The following is a 24,652-nucleotide window of genomic DNA, read 5'->3' on the forward strand; positions in this document are numbered from 1 at the left end:
GCTCCCCAAAGACCTTTGGTTTATATGACTTACTTATAATCTTAAATTTATTGAAGACTCCCCAAAGAGCTTTGGTTTATATAGCTTTTAACTATAGATATTTATCTATTATAAATTAAAGTTTGACCTTACAATCAAATGAGATCAATATTTATAAAGTGCTTGGCATAGAGTAGGCACTCAATAAATGCATGTTCCATTGAACACAGTAATAGCAATGTTTTGTGATAATTAGCTATGATAGACATATCTCTTCTCTGCAGTGATCCAAGAAAATTCCAAAAGACTTGTGAGGAAAAATGCTATCCACTTCCAGAGAAAGAACTATGGAGTCTGAATGCAGATCGAAACATACTATTTTCATTTTTTTATTTCTCTTTTCTTTCTTGTAGCTTTTCCCTTTTGTTCTGATTTTTCTTTCACAATAAGACTGATATGGAAAAATGTTTTTTAAAAAGTAAATGCATGTTCCCTTTCCTTTCCCTTTGGAGTGCTCCATTATTCTATGGGAGCACAAGGGTCTTACGAGACTGGCCCAGTGCAATGAGAGGTTAGATGGATTACTTATCCAGAGTCACACAGCTGGCAGGCAACAAGAACTTGAAGCTGGGTCTTCCTGGTTCTGAGGCATCTCTCTACCCACCACTGAATGGATAGTTCCTGGCTACTTTCCTAAACAGAGAACTCTACATTCTCTCCTAATATCAAAGAAAAAATATAAATCACTTCAAGACACATAGAAAAGTCTGGTCCTGATGGTTACCTTAGATCTCTACCATGAAACAAGATCATTGTTAGATGCTCTTTTTGCGGCCAGACTTGAATTTGAAATGCTACTGGAGCATGAACCAGTGCCCCAAACAGCTCCTCTGAGAGACCTTTCTGGTTTTCATCAGAACACTTGGGAACACATTCCCTCCCCATGTGGAAACAACAACTGGGGGAGCAGGCGTAATTCCCGTGGCTGTAAACTCAATGAGAAGTGGAAATAAAACACAGATGGCTCATGTCCGGGGAAGGGGCGCTGCTTCAACAGTTCTATGTTCCGCCAGGTGATGGATAAAGACCACCTTTCACCATAAAAGAAGGCCCCACTGAAGCCATCAATTGTTGAGAAAAAACATCCAGGAATCCAGGCAGCTCCATCACTCACTCAAGGTTCCAGTCAAGCAGCAACTCGAGGGGAATGTAATCAGAATAGAATCACTCTGTGTATGGTCTAGCAAAGATCAAAGTGCTCGTGTCTCCAGCATCTCATTACATGAAGGGCCTTAATAAGATCCACTCTTGAAACTCATCAGAAACAAGCCCACCACATGCGGTCCCCCACAAGAACGCATCTTTACTCCATCATATCTTTTTCTCCCTGACACACACCTTAGATTTACTTTCAGGCTCTGACACCTGCTGGCTACAGAGCATACATTAACCTTCCTTGCCATACACTATTCAAAAGGCTTAACCTGAGAAATTTCACTGCATTTCCATCCCAGTCCAGCAGTACAGATGAATAAGTCTGTCATAATGAATAAGTAAAGGAGTGATAGAAACGTCCGTGTGACATAAACCAGAAAGTGTGACTTGAAACACAATGCCATTGTGTTTCTATGTATTAGGGCACTTCAAAGATGCTAAAAAGTATCAAGGGATTTGTGAGGTATGGAAGACTCTTGCTTAGAAGACCACCAATAGCTATGAAAAGCCATCTGTCTATACTGGAGGTATAAAGTTGAAGATGGTGCGATGGAAGATCCTGTTGGTTTGACTACAGGAAATCAAAGTACATTACCAGGACAGGCTAATCACCCCCACCTTTTTTGAGTGTGCTGATGGATAGTGAGCAGATCAGATTTAATGTGGGGAGGAGAATAATAGGTTCTGCAATATTCCATTTACCATTTCAGTGCTGCCATCAGTGGCTCTTCATGTTGGGAAATTATAACTCAGCCTGTTGTACAGTTAGTTATAGAGCTGGCTATCTTATCTATGTAACAATTGATCTACTAAACAGTGAGCATTTTGGTAGCAGAATTTCAAGAAGCCAAGACCATAAAATAGAGCAACAAAAACTCTCTTTACTTACAACCCAGAAGCAAAAATGATGATGCTTTTACCTATAACCATATAGTTACCTCAGAAGGACTCTTTTTTACTTCCATCACATGATACACTTTTGCCACGAACTGGCGGTAATTTGGACTGATAAATAGTCAACCCTTTCACTCAATACCATCCAGTCAATAGATGCCTGGAGCTGAACATGGTTGGTTTTTAAAAACTACATACTGTTCTGATAAAGGCCTCATTTCTAAAAATATATAGAGAACAGAGTCAAATTTATGAGAATATAAATCATTTGCCAATTGATAATGGTCAAGGGATGTGAATAAGCGGTTTTCAGATGAAGAAATTAAAGCCAAGTATCTGAAAAAAGTACCCTAAGTCATTTTTGATTAGAATAATGCAAATTAAAACAATTCTAAGGTACCACTACACACCTCTCAGGTTGGCTAGGATGACAAGAAAAGACAATGATAAATGCTGAAGGAGATGTGGGAAAACTGGAACACTTAATGGATTCAACAATGATGAGAACAATTTGGAACCATGCCCAAAGGGCTTTCAAACTGTACATACCCTTTGACCCAGCAGTGTTTCTACTGGGCTTATATCCTAAAGGGACCTTTAAGAAGGGAAAGGGACCCACATGTGCAAAAATGTTTGTAGCAGCAGCTCTCTCTCTCTCTCCCTCTCTCTCTCTCCTTCTCCCTCTTCTTCTCCTTCTCCTTCTCCCTCTCCCTTTCCCTCTCCTCCCTCTGCCTCTCTCTCTCCCTCTCTGTGTGTGTGTGTGTGTGTGTGGTGGAGGCAAGGAAATGGAAATTGTAGAGATGCCCAACAACTGGGGAATGTCAGAGTAAGTTATGGGATATGAATGTTATGGAATATTATTGTTCTAAAGAAATGATGAGCAGGTTGATTTCAGAGAGGCCTGGAGAGACTTACATGAACTGAGGTTGAGTGAAGTGAGAAGAACCAGGAGATCATTGTACACAATAATAGCAAGATCGTGAGATGATCAACTATGATAACCTTAGCTCTTCTCAGCAATGCAGTGATCCAAGACAATTCCAATGGACTTGGGATGGAAAATGCCATCTGCATCCAGACTATGGGGACTGAATGCAGATTGAAGCATAGTATTTTCATATTTTTTGCTGTTGCTGTTTTTCTCATGTTTTTTTTCCCTTTTGTTCTGAATTTTCTTTTCCAATATCCCTCATATAGAAATATGTTAAAAATTGATTGCAGGGCAGCTGGATGGTGCAGTGGATAGAGCGCCAGCCCTGAAGTCAGGAGGACTTGAGTTCCAATCTGGTCTCAGACACTTAACACTTCCTGGCTGTGTGACCCTGGACAAGTCACTTAGTCCAATTGCCTCAGGGGACAAAACTGATTGACCGTGTTTAAAAAAAAAAAAAAAAAAAAAAAAACTACATACTAGAAATGCAAGTCATGATCAAACATACTGAGGACATAAATTTGCTAAGACTCTAAAGCTACCTAAGCAACTTCTGTTTCTTCTACTAAGAAGAAAGGACCAATCAATTAATCAATTAATAAGCATTTATTAGGCACTTAGTAGGGGCTAGGTATTCTGAATAAAAGGCAGAAATGAAATGGTCCCTACCCTCAAGAACCTTACATTTTATCTTGGGAAACAACATATGCTCAAAATACATACAAAGTAAATACAAGATAAGATGTAGGAGATGGACTATTAGCTACCCAAGCTGGGTGACTGAGAGATTTTGGAAAACTTCCCTTCATTTAGAGGAAGCACAATGCAATGAAAAATGAACTAAATTGGAATCCAGAGGATTTTCCTCCCTCCTTCCCTCCCTTCCTTCCTTTCTGTCCTTCCCTTTCTCCTTTATCCCTCCCTCCCTTTTCTTCTCTTTCCCACCTTGATACCACTAAAGACTTAACAATATCCCACCCTCTTCTAATTCCACTCTGTTCCCAGTGTAGGTGGATCTTTAGAAGGAGGGCTAAGAGTTTTTCAGCAGATTCAGAGCAATGCCAGCTGACTTAATATTAGTTCTCATTTTCCAGACACATTATCCCTTCAGAGAACAATTTACTATATACCTCGGCTTGAATAAATCACTTTCAAATAATTTTCAAAATTCTCAGTGAAACAGCTATATTTCCTTTTTGGTCACTAATGAAAAAGAGGCTGGTCTACCACAAAGCTGTCTAGAAGGAAATCATGGAATGAATGTCCTCTTCAACATATCTATTGATTACAACAACAACAAAAAAAAATCCACCACTGTAGAAATTGAGACTCCAAAAAAGTCTCTATTGATTCCCCCAAGAGACAAAGAATTGGTATTATTCAAGAACTCTTCTTTAGAAAGCTAACAAGATCTCCATCAAAGGAGATAAAAAATATCTTCCATTATAGCTAACAGTAGTAATAAAAGGTCTCTTAACTCAGGTGAAACAGAAGCAGTTTGGTACATTGGAGTGACTATTAGGCTCGGAATCAATAAGAAGTGGATTCAGATCTTTCTCAAAAAATTCTGATTTTGTGACCTTCAGCAGGTCAATTACCCTCTATGTAATCTGAAAGTGCAGGACATGGCTACTATATTAAGTCAAATGCAAGAAGTTCGACAAGCTTTTATTAAAGACATTTTATGTACCAAGTTCAAAAAAACAAAACCATTCCTGCCCTGAAGAAAACAAATGATTTGATATATAAGTATATGTGTGAAAATATATGTGTATGTATATATGTATTTATATACACTCACATATATAGTATATACTGTGTATATATATATACATACATGTGGGCAAATGTGTAAAGACATAGTAGCTCTATAGTGTAGAACACCTTAAAGCTCTATATAAAATACTATTGATAGGCAAAAGCTTGCATACACATAATCATAAGAAGTTTCATAAGAATTTTTGGGAACCTGTCTACCTTAGGCAGTCCTCACACTAAAGAAATATCAACTTTTTCATTTTAGGAAAAAAAAGAAACCAGTCTGCAGCCTGCCACTATTTCCCTTCCATATCACTGAACATCTTTTGAGGAAGGTGCTATTTCCTTATTGTCTACTTGGAGAATAGCTTTCCATTCTTTTCCTTTGGCCTGTCATATGGTTCATCATTATCCCTCTCTCTGAATCATGCACACTAAAAAAAGGGACAAAGATAAGAAGATGGTAAAGCTGGAGATTCAGGGACTACAGTTTCTAAGAGGTAAATACATCTCAAGAAGAATGATAAGAAATCTAGGAAAAACAGGATCCTCACTCCCTTCCATCTAAAGCAGAGCTTCCTGTGAATGAAAGGAAAAGCCCTTCTTAAGCCCCAATATGTGTCAACCATTGCCATGTGGATACAAAATCATAAGTCTGCCCTTTGAGATGCTTACATTCGAATGGAGAAACAACCTCTCTTCTCACCTCCCCACATATGACATATATTCATTCATTGTCTCCTTCCTTCCCCCCCCCTCTTCCCTACCCTCCCCCCAGAAATGACTCTCAGGCAGTGAGGCACTTATAAAGTTTAGGAGCATTGTCTCCTGATGTAGACTGATTTTTTTATGTCTCCAGGCAAGCAAGGACAGTTAAATTTTGCTCCCTCAAATGAATTGTTTATGAAAAAGCTTTCCTGTCTTGTGGGAGATAAATACTAGACTCTGCAGTAGGGGCCCTACTCCTAATCTATTCCTCTTAGGTTGGCTCTAATTGCTGGAAAGTTTCTCTACATATAAATCTCAAATCTCTTTCTAGGCAATATCTACCCATCCTTCCTAGATCTGCTTTCTGTAATCCAGCAGAACAACACTGATCCTAGTTCCACACTATAAGTTTTCTGATCTTTGAAAGATAGTTGTCATGGATCACGCCCAGTCTTCAGCCCTCACTTCCCAATATTCTCTTCCCCAAGCTAAATATGACATTATTAAAGGTTGGGAGCTTTTTAAGTATGTATTTTTTTTTTTAAGTTTTTAAGTCTTAGCATAGGATGAGAAAAAACGTAGATGAACTGGGATCTGGAATAAGTACTCATACATAAATGACCACACAATAATTGAAATATAAAATAATCTTATATTACCCGTCCAAATTACCAACAAGATCTCAATTCAGCACTTCTGAAATATAATTAAATTTTAAAAATCTTTTGAATTAAAAAACTGTAGGGGAAGTATGACTGTTCTTAATGATCAGGATTTTATGAATTTTACTTTTTAAATTAAAAAAGTTTTTTGCTTTTGAATTAACTCATTTTTCAATCCTGTAATCCAATTTTGGCAGGCAGGCGGGTCGCATCCGTCCACTTCAGATGAGGCAATCTGACTGCCAGGACACAGGTATTCTCTCTTGGACTATAAAGTCCATCCATAAAATAGATGAATGTCCTTGGCAATTGATGCACACTTACCTTATTCTTTACAAGGGAGGCTCTTGGAATTATATTACATTATATTCGTCTAATTTATATGAATCTTGAGGAGAGAATATGGTAAAACTTCACTTTACAATAATTAACAGGTGATAAGGATACTGTGAAAAGTTTCACATTCTTTCATAAATTGCTGTGGAAACTGCTCTATAATTTGCAACAAATCTTGATGGAAAATGTCAGCTAAAATTATAAAGCAATTAAATAAATTAAGTCAGCTGCCAAATGGAGGTATTAGTATCCAGTACCCATCCAAAGAGCAAACTGTACTATGTGATGTATTATCTTACAAAATTTAAAATTTTAAAGCTAATTCGTCTCAAGAGCCAAAAACAAACATATGTAAGCAATGTCCAACAAGGCAACAGATATTTGTTAAGAACTTAACATATGCAATGTTCTATGGGATGTACTAGAGATACAAAAATAAAAAATTGCCCTCAAGAGGCCTATATTCTATTGAGCAGGGTCAGCTATCAAATATCTGTACACAAATAACAACTATTCAATGAGTAAGAAAGGTCAGAGACCTATTAAAGATTAGGCTTTGCAAGCTGGGAAGATAAGGGAAAACTTCATCAAAAAAAATATAGTAGAAGGCAGTTAGGTAAGTGGGGAGCTCAGGGGACTCAGGACAACCTGAGTTCAAATCCAGCCTCAAACACGTACTAGTGGTAGAACCCTGTGCAAGATAGTTAAGCTCTGTCTTCCTTAGTTTACTAATCTGTAAAATGGAGATAATAATAACACCTTCTTCCCAGGGTTGTTGTGAGGATAAAATGAGATATTTATATAGCTCCTTATAAAACATGCTATATAAATGCTAGATATTATTGTCATTGATTACAATTACTATGAATTGGTGAGGTCTTGAAGAAGTCAGCTACTTTTTTAAACATGATTTTGAATTGTTTTTCACAATGAACCAATCCAATTGGTTTTCCTTTATTTTCTTATTGATTTTTTTTTCTTCTTTTTCTCTTGACATTCTCAATTGTTTGTTATTAGTACACTCTTCCAATGATAACATGCACAGAGTCCAGCCCAGCAGAGCATTGGGCTGCTCTCTAATTTTTGCCCCCCTCCCCTCCACATACGAGGAGCTCAACAATCTATCAATGCAGCAAACAACATTGAATTTAAAAAAAAGAAGAAGAAAAATTGGGGAGTGACTGGTACTGGAACTACACAAAGAATATGCTATCCTAAGCATGTCTATTATTGGCTAAATCACCAATTATTAATCTATGCCAGCTATGTTCTTACACGATCTAGTACACTGTCAGCATTAGGCAAATGTGGACTAATTACTGTGTTTATTTATTTTTAAGGGAGTTTTTTTTTTTTCCAACAACAAAAAGAGAAACATTTATGGAGAAAGAGCAGTTGATGCCAATCTCAGTTCAAAGAGGAGTCAGAAAGAAAGAGCATTTTCAGGAAACAGGTAGGAAGGGCCACAACATATAGAGCTCAAGAGTGATTTCCAGTGGGATTTGGTGGAAAGAAATAAAAAAAAATAAATGAGAGGACTTGAGTAGAGAGAAGGCTTTGTCTCTAACTAGCTTGAGGGTCTTTGGGAAATCATCTCACCTCTGAAATTTCCCAGGGGAGTGGAGAGGGAACAAGAAATTTATCAAGCTGAGACCTGGAAAGACCTTAGCTTAAAAAGGCCAAGGTCTCCCATTATGTCCGGGGTCATCACTAATCATTCTGACCTATGTTTTGCTACAGGAGCCAGATGCTGTTGACCCTGTGCAGTTCTGCCTCACTTCAATCCATTTCATTTGCAAGTCTCCCAAGAAATCACTGCTCTGATGGCATTGGCCTTCTTTGAGAAGGAAGGGCAAACAACAATTGGAGTGGTTTGCCATGTTCTTCTCCAACTCTTTTTACAGATAAAGAAACAGGGTAAAATGACTTGCCTAAGACCACACAGCAAGTAAGTGTCTAAAGCCAGATTTGTACTCAGGATAATGAGTTTTCCTGATACTAGATCCCATAGTCTAGTGATTTAATCTTTATATCAGGGGTCCTCAAACTTTTTAAATAGGGGGCCAGTTCACTGTCCCTCACACTGTTGGAGGGTCAGAGTATAGTAAAAACAAAAACTTTGTTTTGTGGGCCTTTAAATAAAGAAACTTCATAGCCCTGGGGTGAGGCGGATAATCATCCTCAGATGCCGAATCTGGCTCATGGGCCATAGTTTGAGGACCCCTACATGTGTCAAACTCCAATAGAAACCTGAGGGTCATATACTGACTTAGAAAACCAGAAATTAACATTTACCTCTGCTAGGTGCTATATAGACCTGACCTTGAGCAAGCATCATATATGCCAGCAAAGTACAAAGTACAAAGTTCTTTTAGTTCCTGATTTGCAGAAAAAAATTAGGTACAGTCTCTTTGACTAGTCTGAGACCCAGGTTGGTGCTATCAGACATCTGGATCCTGGAAATCTGGATGATGCTCTGGCCTATGGTGTGACCCATGAAACAGATCAAAATACAAGCACCCTACATCTTACATGGCCCCTTATTACTTCTGCAGCAATGGTGATGGGGGGCATCATCAATAAAGGCAGAAGATTTTAAGAATCATAAAGTTCACAGGTCATCAGTAATAATTAATTTACTGTTGATTCTCTGAATTTTCTATTTTGTTCATAACCAGCCAATAGAGAAGAATTAAACCTGATCCACATTGGAACTCAGAGCATAAATGAGACCAGGAGAAATAATGAGGCTACAGCTTAATGGAAGAAGTTCATAGGCTCTCCTAAGTAGAGTTGTTTTAGTCAGGTAGCAAAGGTAATAAGGAATAGTTTTCATTTTTTGGACATTTGATGACAAACAAATGACCATGGAAGTCACTGGAGTTTTCAGGCCACTACCTAGTACATGTTATGAAGAATTTGACAATATCCATGAAATTCTGTGATATTTGACGACTTTGATAAGAAGATGGACAGACATAAGATGGCTAAAAATGTCAAAAAATGTGGTTTGAGATTTTTTTTAATGAATGAGGCTTGTAGAGGCTCAAAATCTAATTTTTTTTTTTTCAAAGAGAGAATGGATGACTTGGACTAGACAACACTGTTAAGGATGAAATTGGCTGTATTTTAAATAGACAGAAAACAACTGGTTTCCATTGCAGAAGTAATTTTGGCCCCAGTCATCTATGTGCAGTAGGATCATCGATTGGCTAAAGGTCAAAATCAATATTAAATTAGAAAAAGAAATTAAGATGCGAACACAACACTGTGAGCAATTATAACAGTTTGAACCCAGCTTGTTTGACAATAAGCTATCGACTTAAAAAAGAGCAGAAATGGACAACAGTAAAAATATCAACTCTGACAAGTACCAGTTCTTAGAGAAATTTTGCTAATGAAAGAGTCATCATGAAAAGGAGGATGAGCAATGAGCAAAGTGCACTTCAATCAGAAATATGACCTCTTGACAAACAGATTCATATGATAGCAAGGGCAATGATAGTTTACACAACTATATGCAAAAAAAAAAAAAAAAAAGTATATAGAAAGAAAATAGGCAAAAAAAGAAAGAAAATAGGAATTTATGAAAAGTATCATCTTGCAAAAAAATTGGACAATAGGTTTTCAAAAAGCTTAGGGATAAGCTCAGATAAGCCAGATCATGAAACTAGAAGGATGATAGAGAAGAAATGGAACAGATCTGTTGGGACTTTTATGACAAATTTTCCTTATAAACAATATGGACAGAACTATCGTTAGGAATCTACAACCTCAGTATATATCATGTGAAGAAATGTCCAGGATACTTAAGAAAAGGGAATAGGGTAGATTTGATAGAACTGGAAAAAAATACATTCATGCATACATACATGCACATACACATATGTTCCGGTTTGATACATCCAAAATTTTGTGGCCCTATGGACCATAGCATGCTAATATTGTCCACGGGGTCTACTTGACAAAGGTACTGAAGAAGTTAGAACTCAGGTCTTCCTAACTCCAGGCTCAACACTCCATCCACTGAGTAACCTACTGTTGTGTATGTGTGTATCTATGTATGTGTAAAAAATACATATGTATATACATGTATATATATATATATATATATATATGTGTGTGTGTGTGTGTGTGTGTGCGTGTGTATAAGTATGTATATATGTGCACATAAATATATATAATATAATATATATACATATATATGAAATCAGTGAAATGATCTTAAATAATCAGGAAGTTATTTTCAAGATGGTTCAAAAAAGGATAGAGTCTAAAAGACCCCCCCCTCCAAAAAAAAAAACCTCCAATAATTCTCCTCTTTTCCTTTAAAATACAAGAAGATATCAGCAAATACTGACCCATGTGACTCTCTTCCATTCTCTATAAAATATTTTGAAGGATGATGTTTAAACACAACCAAGGTATCCTAGATGAAAATATGACAGGAAAACAGGCAGATTATTTTTTAGACAGGGAGATAATATCTTCAGAGGCAAATGGATGACTGAAAGTGACATCCAATGTAAGATTGTTTTAAAAAAACTCACCATTCATTCAATAAAAAGAATTTAACTTGGTAAAGCAAAATGTTGCTCTAAAGTCTCTCCTCCAGCAAGGTGCCTCCCTCATGGAAGGTTCTATGACAGAGACAACCATGGAGGAAATAACTTGGTTCAATGACCTATAGAGTGACATAAAAAAGGGAACCATATATGTACTCAACAGATGGATCCATAAGTGTCATGGAGGCCATTCTGAACACTGGTGAACACTCCAGAACCCACTTACTGAGATCCACAGTCACCCAAAAGAAATCAGTCTACTGATCAACCATGGGAAAACAATTCCTGACATTTAAATTGATCTCTGTCTCTCTCTGTCTCTCTTTCTCACAGACACACACACACACACCCCAACACATGGACTACACTATATCATGAAGCTGAATTGGCAGTAAAGTGGGATTAGTCCATAAATAGGTACATTTAGAACAGATATTGTAAAGGGCAATGAGCTGGAACCATTATTTTAGGAAAGACCTTAGAAAAGCCTACTTGGGGCTAAGTGCCATGCTAGACACTAAAGGAAACAACGGAACAGTTCCTATCCTACATTCTACTGGTTTTATAAATGATCATAAGATTCTGAACAAATTTTCTAACTTCACCTGAGTTTCAATTTCCTCATCTCTGAAAAGAGATTTCTGGAGTCTCTTTTACATCTAGGTTTATAGTTCTATGTTCATAAATAAATAAATACATTCTATTTACAAATTAAACCAAAAGGGTTCGGAGGAGTGAGGAATAAGGGGGTGAACAGTAATAACGGAAGAGTTTGAGAAAGATATTTCAAAGGAAGTGATGTTTGAACTGGATCTCAGACTTCTAAAGAGGTAAGGAGGATGTGAGGGCCAGGAAAGACTTGGTAGGAATGACTTGGGAAGAGATCACAAGCTGTTGGCTGAGGACAAAGTTAGGGATTCCCAAATGAATAATCTTCCCCTTGAATTTTTCTAAATAATTATAAATAATGGAAATGTTGAAAGAATAGACATCTTACCAAGACCATCTCTACCACCTCTTCTCCAAGGATCCTAATGCCATTTCTGGGCATTTCTGGCACCAACTCGAAAGGAATACTATTTTAAAAGTCACTTATTTAAAAAAATAAATGTAGTATAACATTTTATGTAGTTGTAAAAGTGACTCACTGTATTGATTACATCAATATATTAAGGACCTATAATTTTTATTGGTGTGAGAACTCCTTTCACTAAGACTGACTGCATTCCAGGTATGACTTAGGAAATAAGTCTTATTGTTGGTAGAGTCCCAGAGAGGGTTAAATGATTTGTTTTGTTGTTGTTTTCCAGTTGTTTCAATCATGTCCAACTCTTCTTGACCCTATAGGAGGTTTTCTTGGCAGAGATAATGGAGTGGTTTGGGATTTCCTTCTCCAGCCCATTTTACAGATGAGGAAACTGAGGCAAGTAGGGTGAAGTGACTTTTCAGAGTGACACAGCTAATACGTTAATTAATAATTAATAAGCCTCAGAATTCTAGATTTGAACTCAGGAAAATGAGTCTTCTTGACTCCAGGATATGGGGGTCTGTGCATTATGGTGCCACCTAGCTGCCCAAACTGTAAACTTAAGACTGTAGACCCAGCTTCTATCCACTAAAGCCTAGGAGGGGCAGTGTATTACAATGGGTTGACATTGGGCTTGTACACCTGTGCAGCATTAGGTAAGTTATTTCCCTTCCCCACCAGCCTCAGTTTCTTTGTCAATAAAATGAATGGAACTACATCAAATGACTGCTAAGGTCTCTTCCTGCTCTAAATCTAAGTGCTATATGACATACAGATTATTTTTTTTTTGTTTGTTTGTTTTGGCTCAGATTGATTATGCCTAATCTCACATAGCTTCCGAGTCAGAGGAAAGATTCAAACCCAGATATTCTTGATACTCATTAGAGCATTCTAGTCAGCATGTCAAACCGTCCCTTGCAATGTTTTGTACTGTTTGCTAATATTGTAAAATACATTCTAATTAATATTTTCATTCTTCCCTAAAAAGAAAAAAGAAACCTTCTCTTGCTCTAGCCATCTTCTCAACTCTACATCTTAGTCCTCCCTATCACCCATGTCCTTATTCTATAATCCAAATCAGTAACATTGTTACCCTGTGTGTGTTTGTGCATGTATCATTGTGTCCATTACACATCTATTGTGTCATATATCCACAAGCAAAGTAACAAAGTGACTGAGAACTATCAGTCTACTCCATCTCATCAGCTTAGCTCCCAGAAGCTCTTCTGGGTTAAGTATATCTCTTTGCAAATAATAAAAGTTATTGGAAAAAAGCAAAAATGCCTCCAGGTCCAGGCTCCTAAGGAGATCCAATGCTTTAGATAATTCTCTGGGCCCCTCAGAATCCCATAAATGAGCCTAGAAAAGATAAGGGAAATGAGAGACGATTCTCTCCAAAAGCCACTGTGAAAGGAAGTCATACTGATGGATACATTATCTGAGTGACAAAACACTCAGGAAAAAAAAAAAAAAAGTCATTCCTTGCAAGGGATGCTGCAATGTGAGTTTATGAGCTGGAGATTATGACCAAGCCATTGATTTCTTTGTGTCAGCATTGTTCCCCGAAGAGTCAAACAGGGCTGTCCTCACTCATAGACAAAATAAATGATTGCTACGTGGTAGACCTGAAAGGCACAAGAAAAAGTCACCTTCACTGATACTGATGGAAGAATGGAGAGAGTTCTGAATTTTCACAATTAGGAAGACCTGGATTCAAATACTCCCTCAGACACTTATTGGATGTGTGACCACGGGTAAAAACAATTTCAATGTGCCTCAGTTTTCTCATCTGTAAAATGGGAAAAATAATAGGACTCATGGTGAAGATCAAGTCAAAATGTATATAAAGTACTTAATGAATTTTATAGAATTATATGTTACTGATTACTCTTATTACTTTATTAAAAATGGGTCTAGTGTTTGTAAAATACCTGCTAGGTGTCTAACACTAATATTCCAGTTTAGGAATTTAGATGCCCATCTAACTGTCTTGTCATGACTGAAAGAGATCTTGGTTTTTAAAAGATTCTGTCAACAGGCAAAAGACTGGCCATGACATTAAGAAAGATCTGAGTTTTAATCTACCTCTGGCTTTAACATTGGCAAGTGAGTCTCACTAGTTTTGTTTAGTCCTCCTCAGCCTCCTAGGATGGTAGATAGAATTGCAAGGGAGATGAGGATGCTTGTATTTAATCCTGGAGAAATTTGATTTAAAATTAATGTTGGAGCAATTTTTTTGTCAGGTGAGAAAGATTATTCTGGAGAAGAGTGGGATTCCTTGTGTCACTTCTGGTCATATAAAAAGGTAGAGTAGGACTGGACGTAGAGATACTTCCTTATGAGATTATAGGCATCAATACAAGTTCTTGTGAACCAAAGCCACTATCTGTAAAAGCATTTCCCCTGTGATGCCACCCTAAATTCACCTGTCCATCCCCAGCCCTTTTCTTCCATTTCCTTCCCTGTCTATTGTACCTCCAGGATGATCCAGCTCATGTTTACCAAATTTCTATTCTAATTCTTTCATACTCTCTAGCTTTTCAGTCCTGATGAAAGATAGATTCTTGGGGGGAGCAAGGTGGAGCAATAGATAGAGCACCAGCTCTGGATCAGGAGGACCTGCGTTCAAATCCAGCTTCAGATATTTAACACGTACTAGCTATGTGACTCTGGACAAATCACTTAACCCCAATTGCCTCTGCCAAAAAAAAAAAAAGAAAGAAAAGGAAAAAAAAAGGTTGATTCTTCTGGAGGAAGAAGCATCTTTTACTCCATTCTCCAGGGATGACTGCTCAGTGTCTCCTGCCACTGGTACACTAGGCCAGGAAGAAGAGTTAGCATCCTGCTTACTCTACCACTTCAAACTTTTGAAGCATCTTGTCCTTTGCGGTTAACCACTCGTCTGCATCACTCCACTTTCTTTTGTCAGTCATTCACCGGACTATCTTAAGATTGTTCAACTTCTGCTCTCAAGACATTCAGAACCTGGATCACAAGCTCTTATTCCAGTTCAATTCTTGCCATACTATTTGGGAACTGCAATATTTACAGTGTTAACTATTCTGAATTAAAAACTAGGATTTAACCAAAACCTTTGACCTAGAGAATCAAGAACTTGGCATTTGCTCAAAGGAGATCCAAACTAGAAAGGTCCCCAAAACACCAAAATATTCATAGCAATATTCTTTCTGTCTCTTTGTGTGTGTCTGTCTCTTCCTAACTCTGTCTCTCTGTGTGTTTGCCTCTCTCTATTTCTGTCTCTATCTCTCTGAAGAGGAGACATATTTGAAAATAAGAACAAAAGACATCAACAACAACAAAAAAAAAAAAAAAAAAAAAATCAGATACTGACCTGCAATGGTAGAGGAAGAGAAATTTCTCACCAAGGAGTTCCACAAACCAATGACATCCCAAGCCTAAGCCCTATTCCTAGTCCTTTGAATGCCCCGTTCTCATAAAAAAAGTTTCATGAACCTCCTCTATCAGAACTCCATACTGCCATGTCTTTGACTGTCTTCCTTCTTTTATTTACTCTCAGTGTTCTAGGAATGCTGCTAAGGATATTATACATATTATCTCATTCAATCAAATATCAGAATTGCCCTTTCTTTCTTCTCTCCATCTGCCTTATCCTTCTAAAATTTATTATTTATCTTCTCACTATATGCTCTAAGAATTCTCATTTTCTTCTCTTCCAAGATACTCCATCTGACTTATGCTTTGTAAAGTAAGAGTTCTTTTACCTCCATGACTTTTTAGGGCTTGATCTTTATCTGATAACATAAGTGAAATATTCTGGATTTTGAAAATGAACACACACACACACACACACACCAGGATGAAAACTTCTTCCAAAGTCAAATCATCACCTTTGTCTCTTTATAAATAGGCTTTCGTTTCTCAGTGCTTTATAATGAGTAGATGGTTGCAATGGTGGGGAATCTCTCTAGAACATGTCTATTAGAGCTTAGCTGAAGTGGAAATACTGGAACTACTTAGACAGTGAGAGCGAAGAACACCAGGCATTTCTATCACGGGCACCCTATTTACATGCAAGACAGAAAATAATACTATATTGTCAGCTAAATTTCATCAGATCTGAAATGTCAACTTCAATTTTTTCATGGTTATAAATAAAGACAAGAGAATAATTTTTGCTTATTATTTGAAATACAAATTATTTTTTTACCAATATAATACCGCAAAAACAATCTTTTAGCAGATTCATTTGACTTGTATGGTATAAATTTTATGACCATTATGGTTATAAAAGTTAACATTTAAATAACACCTTAACTTTTGCAAAGTATTTTACATATACTAGCATTTGGCCCTCACAACCACTCTGGGCGATGGTTATTGTATTATTGTTGTTGTTATTGTTGTGCTATTATTGTCCCAACCATTCAAAGTGTAAGTTCCATAAGAGCTAAAATGGCTTCCTTTTTTTTGTCTTTGGAACTCCAGGGCCCAGAACATTGTTACCACATAATGTTTCATAAATGTTTGTGGATTGGGTTGAATTATGAAATCCCCATTATCATTGTACAGCTTCATCAAGAAACCATTTAAACTGACTTCCAATCCAATATATAGCCTTTATCGGTCTGTCCTTCACCTAATATGAGATTTCAAAAGCAAAAAGAGCACCCAGGAGACAGCTGAGCCCAGGAAAGTGAGAAGGAAAGTGAAGTCCTTGAGGATCATTTCAGTATTCTAAGTCTCCAGCCAAGTTGGATGAGTTGTTCCTCGTTTTGACAGCAGTTGTATAATAAATGACAAGGCATGTCAGATTGTACATTTATCTTCACAAGGAAGAAGGGCATCCCCAAGCAAGAATTTCAGGTGTTGTCACTTCAGATAGGACAAGACTATCATCGCATGAGTTACAGAGACATTGAAACCTTATGCAATGACAAGGGCAATCATCCCATGAGACACCAAGATAGCTAAACTGCAATTAGGTGGGGCTATAGATGGACAGACCACCTCAAAACTAGTAGATGTTCAGTTCTTTGTCCTTGATTTGGATTGTTTTTTCCTAGATGGCAAATTAAGTACAATCCTTCTTAGGGACCTAAGGCCCTTCTCCTGGGTCATTCCCTTTGAAGTCAAACACTTAAGAAGTATTCTTTTCCCCCCCTAAAGGATTAGAACCTTACAGCAAACACAATTCAAATTTAAATACCTAGCCAAATAGCTACCATGACTACCATATCCTTCAAATGAGTAAGCTATTATTATAGGAACTAAGATCCAGAGAAAAGGAATAAGAGAAAGAAACAGGATCTTTAGCAAGTGGGTGGGTTTTTAGAGCAGTTAAGCCCTTTGAGAACTGAACTGAACTCCAATACAATCAAATTACCCAGACAATGATGAAGAATGAGAAAATCAGCAAGATATAAGATCTGTATTTGTGTATTTAATCCATTTATCTGAAAGGATCTTTTAAAAGTGCAGCATAATAAAAAAAATGAAAAGAAACTTACATATTAGAAAAAGATGGATTATACAATACAAAGTGGTATTAATCAACGAGTATCTTGAGAACCTATTAGTACATAAAATTAAATACCTACAAATTGACAATGGGAGAAATAATTGATTTCTTAATTTTTGCGTCTTTGTGAGTTAATATCAAGACCATGAGTGGCAACTATAAAAAGTGAAAGATTAGCAATCAACAGCTTAGATTTCCATTTTCCATCATTTTTAACAACAAATTGGCCCACTGATTGCTTTCTGGTTTCTCAATTGAAATTTTCTTTTCTTAGTCAGTGGTAAGTAGATTAGAGGTCATCTAAATATTTTTCTAATATGTCAATATTAAATACTGCATGACAACCGTGTTTCTGCAGCATGGGACAATTCTTGTCTTCCAGTGACAGGGGGAGTCATCCCTCCGTGTCTTGCTAACCAGTTTTCATCAGCTGTTTTGGTCTGTTCTGAGAAGATTCACCAGGTTGGTTTTGAAACACAGCCAGCCAGTTGGTTTGTTAAGGGACTGGTCAATTCTCCGAGAGCCTCCACAGCTGTGGATCGTAACATCTGACGGAGTTGCAAGGCAGCTTTTGCTGACACAGGTGTTGTGGACTGGGAATGAGAAAAATTAGAGGCAGAGGGAAGAGGAGAGAGGTCAGACAATGCAAGAGCCTCTCAGTCAGAGAGGTCAGAGGACAGCAACAGCCTCTCAGTTTCCTTGTATCATCCTCTCACAAGAGATCATTCTGCAGGTCTGTGTTGGATCTCCAGCAGCCACTGTCAGGTGGCTCGCATTTATTCCACAAGCTCTCCCATGTATTACAACACTGGTTGACAATTATTTTTTTTAAGTTTTTACCATATTCCAGCTACTGTGCTAGATAATAGGAATAAATAAGCAAGTACAGCCCCCTGTCTTTGAGAGACTTATGTTCTAATAGGAAAACTCACATGTGAAAAATAAAATACACTGAAGATAAACATTAAATAGATCAGGGTTCCTCAAACTTTTCAAATAGGGGGCCAGTTCACTGTCCCTCAGACTGCTGGAGGACTGGACTATAGTAAAAACAAAAACTTTGTTTTGTGGGCCTTTAAATAAAGAAACTTCATAACCCTGGGTGAGGGGGATAATCATCCTCAGCTGCTGCATCTGGCCCGCAGGCCATAGTTTGAGAACCCATGAAATAGATGGAAGGAAAGCTCAGAGGGAAGGTACTAGCAATTGAACCAACTGGGAAAGGCTGCCTGTAGAAGAGAAAATTTGAGCTGGATCTTGAAAGAAGCCAGGAATTGGAGGTAAGGAAGGAGACTATTCCAGGCACACAGGATAGTCACATTTGAAGCTTTTCCAGCTTGGTCACACTTGATAAAGCTCAATATTAGCTCAATATTGAGCTAAATCTTCAACTGGCATAACTGTCCAGAGCCAAGGGTCTGGGAAGACTACTATAAACTGAAGCAAAGAAAAATGATCAGTAGCAGAATTCTTACTCTAATAATACCATGGTTTAAAAACAACAATGAAATAATTAAAACTAAAACAACAAAAACAATTCTCATCAAGGCAATGACCCACCAAGATTCCAAAGGACTACTGCTGAATCTGTGATCCTCTGCATGACAGAGAAGAGATGGATTCATAAATCCATATGCATAAAGAAACATACACTATAAGAGAGTCAACAAAAGAATTCATTTAGCGCAACTAAGCACAGTTTCTATGTTTTGTTTTGCTTTTATCTTTTTCGATGTGTATGGGAGAAAGAAAATAAATGCATAGTAATCTTTTTTTTAATGGAATTTAATTTAAAGTGAGAGAGCCTAGGATGCCTTTCATACCATGATGGAAAACTGGAATAAAACTTTAGTAAAGGTTCATGTCATTTAGTAATAAGCAAGGTTTCTTCTTTGAGAAAAGGGTAAAGATGATGAAATATTCAGTGAAAGGAGACTTGTAAGACACCTGAATCCAGAGAACTTGACCATGTAATCTTGGTCAAGCTTCTTCTTTCTATACTTTTCTCCTCCCTAAAATAAGATTGATAACGAGGACCCTGTCTTTTTCCAGTGGTTTACCAAGAGATACCCTTGAGATGATAAGTTTGAATGTGCTTTCAAAGTGATAAAGCATTATAGAAAAAGCAAAGCATTGTTGGAATACTCATATATTAACAAGAATTATGACTCAGGGATTGCGGCTGGGGAGGAAGCAGTGTAGTACAGCAGAACTTGGGTTCCTGGATTGAGTTTGAATTACAGCTTTGCCAGTAATTATCTCTGGGATTTGAGCAAGGCATACATCTGCCTCTGTCTTCTCAACTGTAAAATGAGTGAATTGGATTAGATGACCTCTCCATTCAATCAACCAATATTTATTAAACTCCTACTATGTGTCAATGTCCAAAGTATGAAATCATCCCCATTTATAATGAGCTTACATTCTATCTTACAAATTTAAATCAATGAAACTATGATGCATTTTCTAATTTCTAAAAATAAAAAAGCTACCTAATGCAAGAATTCATGAGTTCAAATATGAAAAGATTATTTAGAGGATATGAGATATTATCAATTTGAAATAATCAAAAAAGAAGTAATATTAGTGAGGGGAAATGTGTCAACAGGGGAGAGAGAAAAGTAAGGAGATACAAGGCAGGAAAGGAAAGGAAAGGAGGAGATTAGAGTGCACTTGGACATTTTAAGAGATAGAAAGAATGTCTAGTGAGCAAAACCAAATGAATGATTTTTGGAGATGAAACCCTTCTATTATTGGGTAAGAAAAAAAACATCAGTGATAATGATTCAGTCAAAGATAAGCTGATCTCTGCAAAAACCAGAAACACTGAATCAATTTCTAATCAATGAGGTTACAAAATTCTCTGTATATCCTTGGAGTCGCATATCTCCTTCACCCCTGCTAGTAGGGAGGAAGAGGCTGTTGGATCATTTGAGCTCAGGGGGTCTGACCTGCAGTAATGATAAACCTCATTCTTGTCTCCACTAAGTCTAGCACTAGTTTGATGAGCTCCTGGGAGCTGGGTGCCACCAGGTTTCCTAGGGAAGGGCAAACATGTCCATGTTAGAAATAGTAGATCAAAGTTTTCATGGTAATCAACAATAAGATCAGGCCTTTTAAGTGGCCACTGTAGAATAAGATAGAGAGATCTAATCTCAAAAACAAAAGAAAAAAAAACAGAAAAAAATATACTGAGAATAAAAGCATTAATTGACATGAAATGGAATCAAGAGTCATGTCTTTGTTCTAAGAAACATTTGACAACTTTGTTATATTAATAACTGTATTTGACGTCATGTACCAAGTTTTCTTGATTTAAAAATTAACCTATTTTGTTCCATATGTGCATATCATGGTAAACTCTACAATGTATTTTCTTTCATTTATGAATGGAGGGACATGGTGAAGAATTACTGAAAACCTAACAAATAATAGAGACTATCAAGATCTGGGAATATCTGTCCTTATGGCATAAAGGATAAAAAGATGAACTAGCTTCCCCAGATTCCCATTCACTTCTTTGTGTATATTAATGAGTTATCACTCATAAAATCATAGTTTTAGAGCTGGAATAAACCTTAGAGGTCATTGAGTCCACTCTCTTTCCTCCTTTTACACATGAAAAAAAAAGAAAGGCCAGAATGAAAAAAGTGACTTATAGTAAGCAAAGGGCCAGGATCTGAACTCAAGATGTTGACTCCATATCCAGAGCTCTATCTACTATAATCCTTCATTTAACTGAATTTATTCTTCACATCACAAGACTAGGAAGCCAATAGTATGGAGACACTCAGTCTGAATAGTATGGAGACACCGAGTCTTTCCTTAGATTGTGCTAATTTGTTAAAAATTTAGGAACTGCTTTCAGGAGGCAAGATTTCTCAATCCATCAGCCCTAGAGATTAGCCAAGAACATTAGGATTTACAAGACATGTGGGCCGAGGGCTCCAAACCAAGGGGCATGTGGCAAGAAGTCTCGCTAGGCTCAAAACAGTCACCCAACAGTCACCCACTGGTTGTCCTGTTTGTGTTGCTGATTCTAGAGGCAAACCTGAAATAGAGTTGTTTGGGGGATTTTTTTCACAATTGATGAAAGAAATATAAAATGAAATGGTACCTGATTTTCCTCTCAGCAGGAATGTACTTTTGACTTGCAAGTTTTCTACTCATTACATAGAAATGAAACCCGAATACAGATGGTCTTATGCATGTATGGGCAAAATATATTTTCCACTGTTTCTAAAAGGCTGAAATCATTTTTATCCAATTCCTAAATCAAAGGCTTTGCTAAGCTTAAAATCAAGCAGTTTAGCTTAGAGTCAAGTCCAATAAATCAGGAAGGACTCAATGGAAAGCATTTCAGAATGTAACCTTGGCAACACCCAAAATGCTGCAACTGCTCCTTTGCCTCATTCCTAGTTTCTTAAATTGGAATCTAAGGAGAGGAAAAATTAAACAGAAAAAGAAGCAAGAATCGGCAACTGTTTAATTCCACAAAACTCTGGCCATCTTATCCTTGAATCACTTTGATCCTCAGTTCCTTCATCTGTAAATTGGAGATCATCATCGGTAGTAATCAGTCAGCATTTATTAAGCGCCTACTATGTGCTAGAGACTTTTCTACGCACTGGGGATACAAAGAGACAAAGAAAGTGCAATCTTGGCTTGAGTTCCGTATCTCCACATGTGCTGAATGGCTCTCTGCAAATCATTTAACCTTTCCATGATCTATTCTCCTTAAGAGAGAGCTCCTTTATAAGGAGCAGAATGACTGTTGCTCTGTACTAGTGAAGGGTGTTTCTTCACTAGGGAGGACCCTACACTAATAAAGTCCTAAGTACAGATCCTAAAAAATGTGTTGTTCTTAATGTTGCATCTATACTTTAACTTGGAGAATGAGTTTTGTTTCTTCAAAGATCTGAATTAGAATTCTGACTTACCCATTGATAATTTTGTGATCTTGGGCAATCACTTTGGATCTCAATTTCTTTATCTATAAAACTGAAGAGTTGACTAAATGGTCTCTGCAGTCACTTCCATCTCTAAGACATCTAGGATCTCTTTCAAAGGATGCATAATGTTCAGGCAAGCACAAAAAAGAATCAGTAGGTGAGTGGGGAAGAGCTTTTGATTTGAAGGCAGATGCTCTACAATCGACCTGGCTCCATGAAATGAGAATATCAGCCTTAATTAGATGCCAAGGTTGCTATGAAAGGTCATGGATTCAAAAGCATATTTAGGAGTAGACAGATCTATAGAAATGGCAGATGCAATTGGAATTCTAATGAATCCACTCTGTATTTAAAGACAAGTGCCATTACAAGTGCCTGAACTTTCAATAATACATTATATCACTAAATTGACTTTTCTTTCGATCCAAGACAGTTTTGTGTTTCCTTGGGATAGGTCTAAACTCAGAGAGTCAGCAATGTGGCTTAGTAACTTGTGGAAAAAACTGAGAGATCAAAGAATCATAAAATCACAAATCTAGCAGACTAGGAGGCTGAGACACAGAATGTATGTTTAAATGAATTCCACAGCTATAAGTAACAGAGTCAGGATTTGAATGTAGATCTTTCTGATTGTCATTGCCCTAGCCGCCACTATTCATTGCCTCATTGAATTTGAAATCATTGTTTGTTCTGCTACTAACCAGATTATTGGTAAATTCACTCAAGCATTCAGTTTCTTCAATGGGAAAATACAGGCAGGCTCTCTAACTTCTGGCTATTTGTGGGCTGCCCTGAGATTCCTGAAGTTTACGTGCTATATGGCGGCTCAGACTTAAGACACAATTTCTCCTTCACCCTTTTTACTGGTCACCCTTGTCAAGGATCGTCTGTACTGGGGAACCCCCTTGTGCTGAATTCCTGATGCTGAATTATATCCAGTTCTCTTATAATAGTCAGCTTTTGGTATATCCTTGACTATGACATCAAAGGTGGGGAATTTATTAGAGCCAAGCCCTGTCTTTGATGATAAGATGAGAAAAGACCCTGGCATCTTTACCTGTTTAATCAGTGGGGGGATTTAGGGAACATGGTAGGGCAAGTTGAGTGGGCAGCTTCTAACAGAACCTACAGAAGTCAGAACCTTCCCACCTCCCGGCCTTCTTCTGCTCAACACCCTTACATCTTAGGACCCTCAAGTTTCAGTAACCTTCCTAGTGACAGCTTTGACTGCCTGGGTTCACTCTTAGATCCCTCTTGTTAAAATCCATGCCTTCCCTAGTAGAAGCTAAAAATAAGACCATTAAAGTCTTCTTGCTTTTAGCAGATGCTAGCAAATCAGACTCATTTGTGAAATTTTCCTGAAGTTCCAAGATGAGTATAATGGACTGGGGCACCCATCCACTTGTAAAAATTGATAATTTGAGGATTCTTGCTGTACAGACAAATGGCACTATTTTCAATTACTTGCCTACGAGCTAAGAGGTAAGTTTGATTAACTATGCAAAAACCTGTATGCTTAACTCTCACTTAACCTACTCTACTGTATTTGAAAGTTGAACAAAAGCATGTTATTCACTTGACAACTCAATGAAATTTCTGAAAAAAGAACCTTTTTCTTAGGGTAACCAAAGAAAAAAGCATTTGTTACTTCCTAACTTTTTTTTTAAAGGAACTCATCCTAAACAAGATCATCAGGGTCCATTTATTATTTACCAGTACTACCTGTGAGTGCCAATTGAACTTTTTTAGAAACATATCCTCTCAAGAAGCAAACAAAAGTCAGCTTACAGTTCAACTGCTTTCTTTGACATATGAAAAATAGTGTTGGGAAAACAAAATCCCACATCCCAATTAACAGATTCTGGTTAGAGGATTATAAATCAAATAATAGAAAAATAGATTTTGAAATAGAAAAGACCTGAGAAATCATTGAGTTTAACCCTTCAATTACAGATGTGAAAGAAAGCAAGATTCAAACTGATTTCAGTGAATTCCAAGTTCAGTGCCCTATCCACTATGGAAATCATTCCAATCAATGCATTTACATTCTTTATTTTTTATTGAGAATAAAATTAATTGAATTCCTTTCTTAGAGACATATAGAATAACCAGCTTTGTAAAAGTT

At 37.2% G+C, this 24,652-nt stretch overlaps 1 protein-coding gene across 1 annotated transcript in view; it reads right to left on the reverse strand.

The window, feature by feature from the left end:
* The window catches only part of MAGI1 (membrane associated guanylate kinase, WW and PDZ domain containing 1), a 691,778-nt gene that overhangs the window by 267,662 nt on the left and 399,464 nt on the right, over window positions 1–24,652 (reverse strand). The gene's annotated exons all lie outside the window — the stretch shown is intronic.

The sequence above is a fragment of the Sarcophilus harrisii genome, chromosome 1, assembly GCF_902635505.1.
Source record: "Sarcophilus harrisii chromosome 1, mSarHar1.11, whole genome shotgun sequence".
In the NCBI taxonomy this organism is placed as follows: Eukaryota; Metazoa; Chordata; class Mammalia; order Dasyuromorphia; family Dasyuridae; genus Sarcophilus; species Sarcophilus harrisii.